Below are 10,308 nucleotides of genomic sequence, written 5' to 3'. Positions count from 1 at the left end.
TGGTTGCAAAAAAACAAACAAAAAAAAGCTTTTTGAGAGAGCTGAGCTTGTCCCCCTTCAGTTACAAATCACAACCTTCCTTCTTGAGAGAAAACTGAATCTCCATAAACATCATTAGTATGGGAGAAAAGCTTTGAGTTAGAAGGTATTTCAGTTTTCATACGTAGAGCTTCCCCTATGGCTGAGGATGGAGCACACAGGAATCTTTGCAAGCCAAGTTCTGTCAGCCTCACAAGCTTGTCCGGCCTTCGGGAGACAAGGCCGCACACCAGTTTTCTGCACAGACACTCGCAAGACCACACAGTCCTCCCTTCCACCCAGCCACGTGTAGTCCCCAGCCACTACTTGACTGGAGGGAAGCAGACGGACAGGGTTGGTAGTGGAGGTAAGAGCCATGCTCTGAGTAGCATGTTCCCAGAATCCACTCCCACCCTCTGCCTTCTGTGATCCCACCAGTGACTCCTGACTGCCAGCATGCAACTCAGCCTGGCCCAAAGGCTTGTGGGCTGCTTTGTGAATGCCTTCTATAGGCACCACAGAAACCAAACACAGGGCCCTGATTGTTTAGTATCTGTGGATAAAGTCTCTAATCTTCCCTGGGATGGATCCTGGGTAAAAGTATATGGCCCCTTCTTGAGTTAACTGTGCCTAACAAACACTTAAAAAATAAACTCAAGGACATCCCATAGCCCAAGCCCAATAAAACAGATCGTCTCAGAGACCACAAATGGACAACTAGCCCTGCAGCTCAGAAGGTCACCTTCTCTCTCAATTATCTTTTGCCTTTGATTTCACTATGAACATTTCATCATATTACCAGAAGAGTTTAAATAAAAATGTATTTGAGTAAAAGAGATCACTATTTTTCTCCTACCACAAGTGGGAAGGCTCGGGTGTTAATCCACAAGCCTTGCAGGAAACAGGCAGAAAATAAACTCTTATGGGTAGAAGTGGGTTTTATTTACCCTTGTTACCTTATTTGAATTTAATTCCTCCTGAGTAACCTTGCATGCACAGAAAAAAAAGCGGGGGAAGGCTTTGAGAGTCTGGGATCGCAGGATCGCAGGGTGCAAACTTAAGTGAGTCAGGGATTCAGTTTTTTCAGCAAGGACTGAGACAGACAGACACTCACTAAAAGGGAGGCTGTGGGACTGAGTTCACCTGGGCAAAAAGGAGGACCAATATCGGTGGCATCACGATGTGGTTTCACTGTGAGAACCAAACTGGTTTAGAATCAGGCAGACTGAAGGAATTCAAGGCAATTCAGGTTATACACAGCAGTTCACTTCTTACTGGGCGGTGCCTGCTGATGGGAGACTAGCCCGCAGCCAGGGGGAAAAATAAAAAGTGTGGAGGAACTGGTCAAACAAGATCAAGCATTATATTATTGTTCTGCTGCCCAGTGTGGAGTAGCTGGGGCTGGATGGAGCCGGTCTGCACAGCAGGAGCACAAGTTCTACTTTCACAACATAGGGATAATTTACGGTTCAACCGAATGAAGGTTAAACGCCTCCGCCAAACACATTTGTGTGTCCAGTGTCTCTGAAAGGTGGTGACTTCAGAACGGGCAATGAGGCATGAAGGTTGAGGTCTAAAACACACAGCTGAACAGAAACACGTCCAATCTGGTTCCCAAGCTGATCAGAAAAAGAGGCTTACTTTCAAAGTCACTAGTAAACCATCTGACTTACATTTTCCCCCAGTCAACCAGCAGACTCCACGTAACAGAATTATTTATAGAATTATTTCTAAATCTAATGGCTCTCTCCTGAGGTTTCATGGAATTCTGCATGCCGTGTGGTACCCCCAACGGGACAGAGAGAGTAGAATTCTCTGCCAATTTCTTGGCACCTTTACTATCTTCCCCAGAGACCTGGTAGTACAGCCATCAAGTGAGGAGAAGCTGCAAACTCCCTGCCTTTGGATTTCTGGCTCTTTGTAAAAAGGCACTGCCTTCCCTCCACTCTCCTTAGCTTCGATTCCCTAGCCACGCTGGTGGCTGACTCAGGGAACTGGCAGGCAGGCTGGCTTGGTAAGGGACCGCCTGCTGAACAGCTGTTACTCGTCAGATACTGATGAGACATGTTTCTCCCTTTGTTCCACTTTTTAATGAGAAGCCTTGGCCCAGAATAAATATATCTCTGCACACAGAGTGTTTTATCTAGTGCAATGATTTTTAGCCCTGACTTTACACTACTTTTGTTAGAACAAGCACGGAGCTGGATATGAGCAGAGAAAGGAGGGCAGAGGTCAAATGGCAGGAGCTGGGCAGAAAGGAGGGGCACAGGCCAAATGCAGGAAACTATACATCATGTAATCACCAGGGGTCCCAGGGCAGAGAAAGAAAAGCAGGAACCTCTGGGCTAAGTGGTCACAACTTTTGGGGTGACAAGAGGCCTAGAGACCAACAAAGAAAGGTGGGAAAAGGCAGGAATCTCCACTGTCCAAATGTAACCTTTTGATCGTTATGCCCTCATTTCAATAAAATTAGCCTTGCAGATTAGAAGTAGCCATAATGCACTGATGCCATGACACTTCCCATCCAGACAAAATAAGGACAAAAATCCCTCCTCCCTTGGAGAAGGTGGAGTTGGGATGAAAATCAAGGAATACAACCCCAAACCCTTCCCTCCCCAGTGAATGTTCCGCCCATTCATTTTCACACCCTATGTAACCAACTTGCCAAAGAAACTCGGGGCCGCCGCTCACCTGAGCCTGCCCACTCTCCCCTTGAGAGTGTACTATCCATCCCTTAATACATCCCCACTTTACTTTCTTCTTGCCTTGTCTCTGAATTCTTTCCGGGATGGGATAAGAACATGGACACTGGTTACATCTACAGGCAACTCTTTCACCTGAGAAGGCTTTTTTAAAGGACTGTGCCTGATCCCCACCCCGGACCAATTAAAGAGAACATCTGAGCGGGGTGGGGTTGAGCAACAATACTTGTTAGAAGCTTCCCCAGGTGATGTTAATATACTGTCAGGGTTGAGAACAACAGATCTAATACCTCCCTCCCCCGTAAAAGTCACATCCCAACTGCAAAGTTGTTCATGTTTTTTTTTAAGTGCTGAAATATACGCACATTCTGAGGTTGTGGCTGTTTTCAATTTCTCAGATTTCAACAATCTTTGAACATAATCTGGTGACAGCAGAGTCAGCAGAGATGTATCCTTTAGGGACGGGCTCTGCTTCAGGCAATTGAACATCTGACTAATACTGGCTGAAAGATACAGGGATTCGTTTGTCTCAGAACAAGGGGTCCGGAAGTGGACCATTCAGAGATGGTGCATTGGCTCAGCAGCGCCAGAGGGCACCCAGGCTTTTTTATCTTTCTGCTCTATAGATAAGGCTGCCAGATTAACGACAACAACAAAAAGCCCAGTTGAATGTGAATTTCAGACAAATAACAAATTCTGTATAAATCTGTCCATGTAATCTTTGGAACATACTTACTGTAACAGCCTGACTTCATTTTTTGATGTTTGACTGATGACAGTTTTCAAGCCCCATCACCGCCCTTTCCCTTCTGCCCACACTTGAGTCAACTGTTAAAAAAGGCTGCTGCCTCCTAGGGTACCAGCTGAAGTTCAAACCACGCAAGCCCAGCCCCCACCACCACAAAACCCCAAGGTAGTGGCCCCTCCCTGCTCTCTCAAGTTATTTTTGGATCTGCTAGGGAGCCTGCTCCCTGATGTCCCCCAAAACTCTCATTATGTGAGTCATAAACTTTTCATATTCTCTTGGTACCTGTATTATGACATCAACAGACTCAACATCTGAACCAAATTTGGGATCGGGGGCTCATCCTTTTCTAGGGGTGACCATGACAGGAGACGAGGCTACAACAGACATACTAAAAAAATTTGTTTTATCTGAGATTCAAATTTAACCAGGCATCCTTTTTTTTAACTGGCAACCCCATTCCTGGGCCTTCATCTTCGTGCCTTTTCCTCAGAGTCACGGATGGGCACTATACCTCCTCCAGTCCTCAAAGCCATGTTCCAAAAAGGAAGAGGCAAAAAGTTTTCCTTCTGGTGAGACTCGGGTTTTCTCTTCGGGAAGGGACATTTTCTTCAGGTGCCTCTCGCTGCATCTCATTATGTGGAATTTTCTCACGTGGGTACGCTAGCCACAAGAGAGCCAAGAAACTGAATATTTTAACCTTTCACAACAGGAAGAATAAAGGTTATAGCTGACTTTTGGAAGATAAACCCCCAACACCTGCAAGGAAGTACGTAACGGGTATAAGAGAGTTGAAATACCTTCACTTACTCATGAGCCAATCTCCCTCTCTCTGAGTCCTGTTGCTCTGCGGGGGTGCGAGTGCAAACGTCCCTGGGAAGAAGGATATGGTCCAAAGACCTGCACCTTTGGCATCAGCTGGGAGCTTGTTAGAAAGAATCTGAGGCCCCACCTCAGACCCACTGAATCAGAACCTGCTCTTTTAACAAAGTCCCCAGGCGATTGCATGGACATTAAAGGCCTCGAAGAACACTGGTTGTCACATTTGACTGCCACTGGAATAAACCAAGGAGCTTTAAAAAAAAAAAATACTGCCCTCATGATTCTGATTTAATTGGTCTAGGGTGCAGACTGGGCACTGGGATTTTGAAAAGCTCCCCGGATGATTCTAATAAGCCGTGACATTTGTAAACCACTGGCCTAGAACAGTGGCTGTCAACCCCGTGTGAGAATCACTTGGGGTGTTTTGTTATAAGACCAGCAAGGCCTGGGTCCCCCTCAAAGCAGCTAAATCAGACCCGGGAAAGGGGTGAAGAACTGGGACCTGGGCAATAGTGTTTCTGAAAAGCTCTCAGATCACTGTAACATGTGGGGACCAGCCAGGAAGAGGAAGTGAAAGGCACACATCCCCTGGCGCAGTGGTTTGTGGGAAGAGCAAGAGTGGTGGTAGAGGGGTTGCGTGAAGCAGGGAGGCAGGAGGGCCAGGTGGAGGGCACTGCCAAGGATGGGGGTGTTGTTGTGATTCGTCTTTCAGACTCCTGCAGGGCGCTACCTCACAGACGCCCCTGCCCAAGTCTGGGAAGCAGTGGTGGGGAGATGAACTCTGCCAATACAGCAGGACCCAGGGGTGGGGGTGGTCCCCCTGAGGAGTTACAGTTTCAACTTTCTGAGGTAGGCTCAGTCCCCATGTGGTATGGACAAGACCCAGGAGTTCCTGCACGGGCTCAGACGGGACTCAGGAAGCAGCTGGACTGAGAGCCAGAAGCGCTGTCATGGTGCCCATTATTCAAGGGCCAAGGTGACCTGCAACCTTTGCTGCTATAACCAAGCAGGACCCTGTGGAGCCTTCGGGGACAGACCCCTCCCCCAGATCCTCTGCTGCAGCTCCTCTCTGACCTACCCAGATAATAGTATCTCATGTACGTTTCCTGAATTTTTCAGATGCTAAAAGCCACCACCAAAGGGAATAAACTACTTGATGGTCATGGGCACGTGGCCCCAGACCTTCTGGTGCCTAAGGGTTGATGGTGTTGACCGCCCTGTTACCTCAACATCAACCAATCAGAGAATCGTGCACCAGCTGATCAGATACCTGTGACCCCCCACCCCCTTACCTGGCCTTTAAATATGCTTTGCTGAAACCCTTCAAAGAATTCAGGGTTTTCTTGAGCATGAGTCACCCTCTCCTCCTTGCTTGGCCCTGCGATAAACTTTTCTCTGCTCCAAACTCAGATGTTTTCATTTGTTTGTCCTCACGGTGCCTGGGGCACACAGATTTGCCTTCAGCAACACTACCACATGGGCGGCCCCGGTCGAGGGGCAAATGGAAACCATGGCAGAGCTAAGTGGGGAGGGGACCTACAGTGCCAGCAAGAGCTGGGGTGAGGTGGAGTCAGCCAGGAAGGGCTTCTGGGTCCTGACCGAGTCAGGAGAGGCCAGCCCACACCAGCCACCCACTTGGTCTGCAGATGCCAGCAGGGCAAGCGGCAAACAGGCTGATAAGAAATGTTGAGATTAGAGGTGCCAGGAGACACTGCTCTAACCCATCAGCCCTCCCATTCACGTCACCACCCTGAGGTCACCTTGCCAGAACTGATAGTCACGGTCCACGTCGGAAGGGCTGGACTGATTATGGGCGGTCAGCATCCACTCTGATTGGTCTGTGCCTGGGCCAAATCAGTTGTTAAATATTTTGAATATCACCCCTGGATAAAGCCACTCTTCTCTCTTCTCTGCCGAGATGCTACTTTGGCAGAAACAGAGTGAGAGAAAGGCAAACCCACTTCACCCATGGAGGATATTTTCATTTTTGCATGAGTCTAAAGTTACAAGATTAAACTAAATTGAGTGGAAAACTCAGCACATCTCAGCAAGGAGGGGCACCCGAGGAAAATAGGATTGTTATGGACAAAATTAAGTAGCTGTGGGTTGCTTGGCAGTAGCGTGAGGTAATTTCCATCCTTGCTGTAGACATAAGGATAATCTACTTCCTCTATTAAATATTGATGTGTCTAAATGGATTTATATTTCTTTGTAGATTTATCCAGGTATCTTTTTTTTCTGCTAATTTGATGTCAGTCCCTCACATAATGTGTTTTCCTCTATCTGTATAAATTAGGAAAGGGAGATATAAAAATTTATGAGTAGGTCAAATTGTCCTGGATAAAGTAAGGTCTCTGCCAAAAAGAAAGACAGATGGCCACCTGAGGTTATACACTACAACCAGGAGGAGAAACAGTCCCCCACTGTGTGGAAAAGCAATGGATCAGCCCAGAATCCCAAGAGGAGAGCTACTTACCAGACCGGAACCCACCCCACCATCTCTGGAAAATGAAGCCTCTAGATAGTTCTACTACTTTTATTTCACCGAGTTATTCCATGAATATTTATTTTGCTTAACTCTTGTGTCAGGCCCTGTTCAAGGACCTGTGAACAGCAGTGAACAAAACAGACAAAACAGGGAATGTCCCTGGTGGGAAGCGGGTTTATCATTTTGAAAAGGGTAATTTGAGAAAGTCTTACAGGGAGGGTGACAATTGAGCAACAACCTGGAGGAGATGAAGAAGCAAGCCATGTATGGATATCCAGGAAAAGGGCTCCTGGTAAAGGGAACCACAGGTGCAAAGGCCCTGAGGTGAGGTGCCTAGGATATGCGAGGGGAGCATGGGCAAATGGCAGAGAAGCAGGCGATGAGGTCAGCGAGTGTATGGGCACAAGTGACAGAGAGAAAGAGAACATGATGCTTCAACCTGAGCTGATTCTTCACCTGCACTTTCAACTTTCCCAGGCAGTTTAACATAAAGGAAATCACGAAACCCACCAATTGTGGCGTGAAAGGAAGTCACCTGCAAAGGACTTCCAGCTTTCTCTTAATAGCCTCATATATTGCTAAGGCTGTCTAATTGGAGAAAGCTTATCTCAGATCACTTCAAAATATTAAAGTGCTGGAGATAACTGCCCAACTGGCACTTAATACTAATGAAATCTCCCAATTTACCAAGCATATTTGAGCTAATCTGTATTAAAAATATGGATCATAGCTGAACAGCTCCAATTCGTTACTCATGAAGATGGTGGACTGTGCATTAACTGCCCAGAAAGCAAGAGAGTAACTGGGAAGAGAAGAATGGTGGACACTCGTTGATTGTCATTCCAGCATGCACACTCACTCCTCCCCAGCCCTCCCCAGAGCTCTCAATTCATATTTCCAAGTGGTTGCAGGTAAATGGATTCCATCCCTGGCTCTTATGGGAACATGTGAGTATGAGAGTAACAGGGCTCTGGTAGAAATGCTGAGATGAAGATGCTTCTGCCCTTTGGATGGTATGGTGTGTCAAAGTGAAGCCTGTAAGAAATTAACCAAGAGAAATCTCAATTAAATAGAGTCAAGAGACCAGAAGGGGGAGCTCTCATGCCCTGTGATGATATCAGAGTCTAACAGGAAAAAGAAAGACTCCTCTTCTTTCCTAGCAAGGACTCAGCCAACAAAAGCCACAGGCTGTTTCTTTACTGTGGCCCTTGCAACTTCTTTTTCCTCTCTATAAACGTGTTCTCCTCCTATTTATTTCAGGTCAACAGGTATGTGGTTACAGCAGCCACTTTTCATCTGGAAAAGGTACAGTCCGCACCCCCGGACTTCACAGTCATAAGGTCCAGTAATACCCCATCCCACCTCAGTGCTACTGATGTTGTGGGCTGGATGGTTCTCTGTTGTGGGGGGACGTGCTGAGCACTGTAGGACGTTTCGCAGCATCCTGGTCTCTGCCCACTAGAAGCCAGTAGCATCTCCTACCAGTAGTGACGGTCACAAATGCCAGCCTGAATTGGGTTTGGGGTTTTTGGATAGTTTTTTTGTTGTTGCCGTGGGGGTTGTTTGTTTGTTTTGTGTTTGCGTTTTGTTGTTGTTGTTGTTTTGCCTTCTGGTTTTGGAAGTGAAGTGGAGCCTCAGAGAGATTTGATTCATCCACTTTCTCTCCCTCCAACTGGCCAGGTGTGGAAGCTCCGGAGGAGAAGAGAGACAGAAATGCCCATCTGGAGCTGGACTCCACACGGGTTCAAGGGGCCGCTGGTATCCAGCCTCCCTGCTGCCAAACACGGGGGCAACTGAGACTCCACTCCCAGAGGGCACAGGCAGCTGGAAAAGAGGACACGCAGCCCAGAACTGAGGAGCGGCCCTGACAACGTGTGCAGAGTAGGGAGGGAGACGGCTCTGAGGATAGAAACGCACATCAGCGAATCAGCCCACAGCACTGGCCCAAAGGACATCTCACAGGGCTTCTTTTAAGGCAGTGATGAGCATGTGATCCGTGTGGCCCGGCACAGACAGACCTTTCCAAATTCAGAAACTCTGTTCAGTACAGGGGTTCTTAACTATTTTATGCCATGAATTACTTTGTCAGTCTAGTGATGCCTTTGTACCCCTTCTCTGCATAATGTTTTTAAGTGCATAAATAAAAATACATACAACTAATAAGGTAACCAATTATATTCAGAGAAACTTATCGAAATATTTTTAAATGCATGTGTACCTTAGTAACATGTTTTTTTTATTGAGTTAAGTGACAAGGTCTAGGGGCAGTACTAAAAGCTGTGAGACTTTGACGTAGTGATGAATGCAAATTCTTTCTCATGAAAAACTGAAACAACTCCCAAGTGATATGAAAAGAGCAGGTTTTCACAGACCAAGTCACAGACATTGCTATTATAAGGTACTGTTTTTTTGCGGGGAGGGGTTGTTCGTTCTGGGGAGCACTGCCTACATCTAGAATTACAGGAAATGCTAAATTTTAGTGAAAGTTTAGTAAAAACAAAGATGCAATTCCTTTTTTTTCCTTTCAAGTTCATGGATCTCTTTAATCTCAGATCAAGATCCTTTTGTAACTGGATCAGTGGTTCTCAACCAAGGGTGATCTTGCCCCCCCAGAGAACATTTGGCAATGTTCTAGAGACATTTTTGGTTGTTACCACTGGGGGAGGGGGGGTGTGCTCCTGGCATCTAGCGAGGACAGGCCAAGGACGTGGCTAAATATCCTACGATGTGCAGCACATCCTTCTACAACAAAGAATTATCCAGCCCTAAATGCTAATAGCACTGGGACTGAGAAGTCTTGAACTAGAGGAAGAAACTTTAGAAAAACTAGAGTCGGCATAAAGAAGACATTGTAAAGGGAGCTGGGGAGTCTGCCCCTTGCCCAAACCACGTACCCAGTCCTCAGGACGCCTGAAAAGAATATCACCCCCATCCTCACCCTAAGTGTCACTGTGTTTGGAAGATGCTTCCGAGGGAACATAATTTGGGGCAGACACAAGGAAAGAGAGGAGGAAAACACCGGCAAGGGAGCAGGGTGAGTTAATAAAAGAATAGCAACCAACTGGGAAAAAGGCCTTGGCTGGTTTTCCATAGGAACTTCATCCAGAAACAATGGAGTGTGTCCTTTGTGAAATGTTGCTGAGGATGTGAGGCAACTGGAAGGCCCTTACCCTGCTGCCAGTTGTGTCATTGGTTACATTCACTTAGAGACACTGTTTGGCACTAGATACAAAAGATAAACATACACATATGTTTTGGCTATGAATTCCACCCCTAGGCATATACTGAAATACATACAAATTTTTACCAAAAGACATGGAGAACAATATTTACAGCAGCATTTATCTTAACAGCCCAAAACTGGAAACACCTCAAACGTCCATTAAGAATAGAAATGCAAATTGAAACTACAGTAAGGTACCAACTCACACTGGTTAGAGTGGCCATCATTTAAAAGTTTACAAATAACAAATGCTGGAGAGGGTGTGAAGAAAAGGGAGCCCTCCTACACTGTTGGTGAGAATGTAAATTGA

At 46.5% G+C, this 10,308-nt stretch overlaps 1 long non-coding RNA gene across 1 annotated transcript; it reads left to right on the top strand.

Annotated features, from left to right (window-relative positions):
- The first annotated feature begins 3,838 nt into the window (after positions 1-3,838).
- LOC140700303 (uncharacterized) lies at positions 3,839-8,968 on the top strand. The gene is made up of 3 exons (XR_012078703.1): positions 3,839-4,037; positions 8,036-8,080; positions 8,456-8,968. It is a non-coding gene; the product is annotated as an uncharacterized lncRNA (long non-coding RNA).
- Positions 8,969-10,308: the final 1,340 nt, after the last annotated feature.

The sequence above is a fragment of the Vicugna pacos genome, chromosome 2 (assembly GCF_048564905.1).
Source record: "Vicugna pacos chromosome 2, VicPac4, whole genome shotgun sequence".
Taxonomy (NCBI): domain Eukaryota; kingdom Metazoa; phylum Chordata; class Mammalia; order Artiodactyla; family Camelidae; genus Vicugna; species Vicugna pacos.
This window is presented reverse-complemented; position numbering and strand designations above follow the sequence as displayed.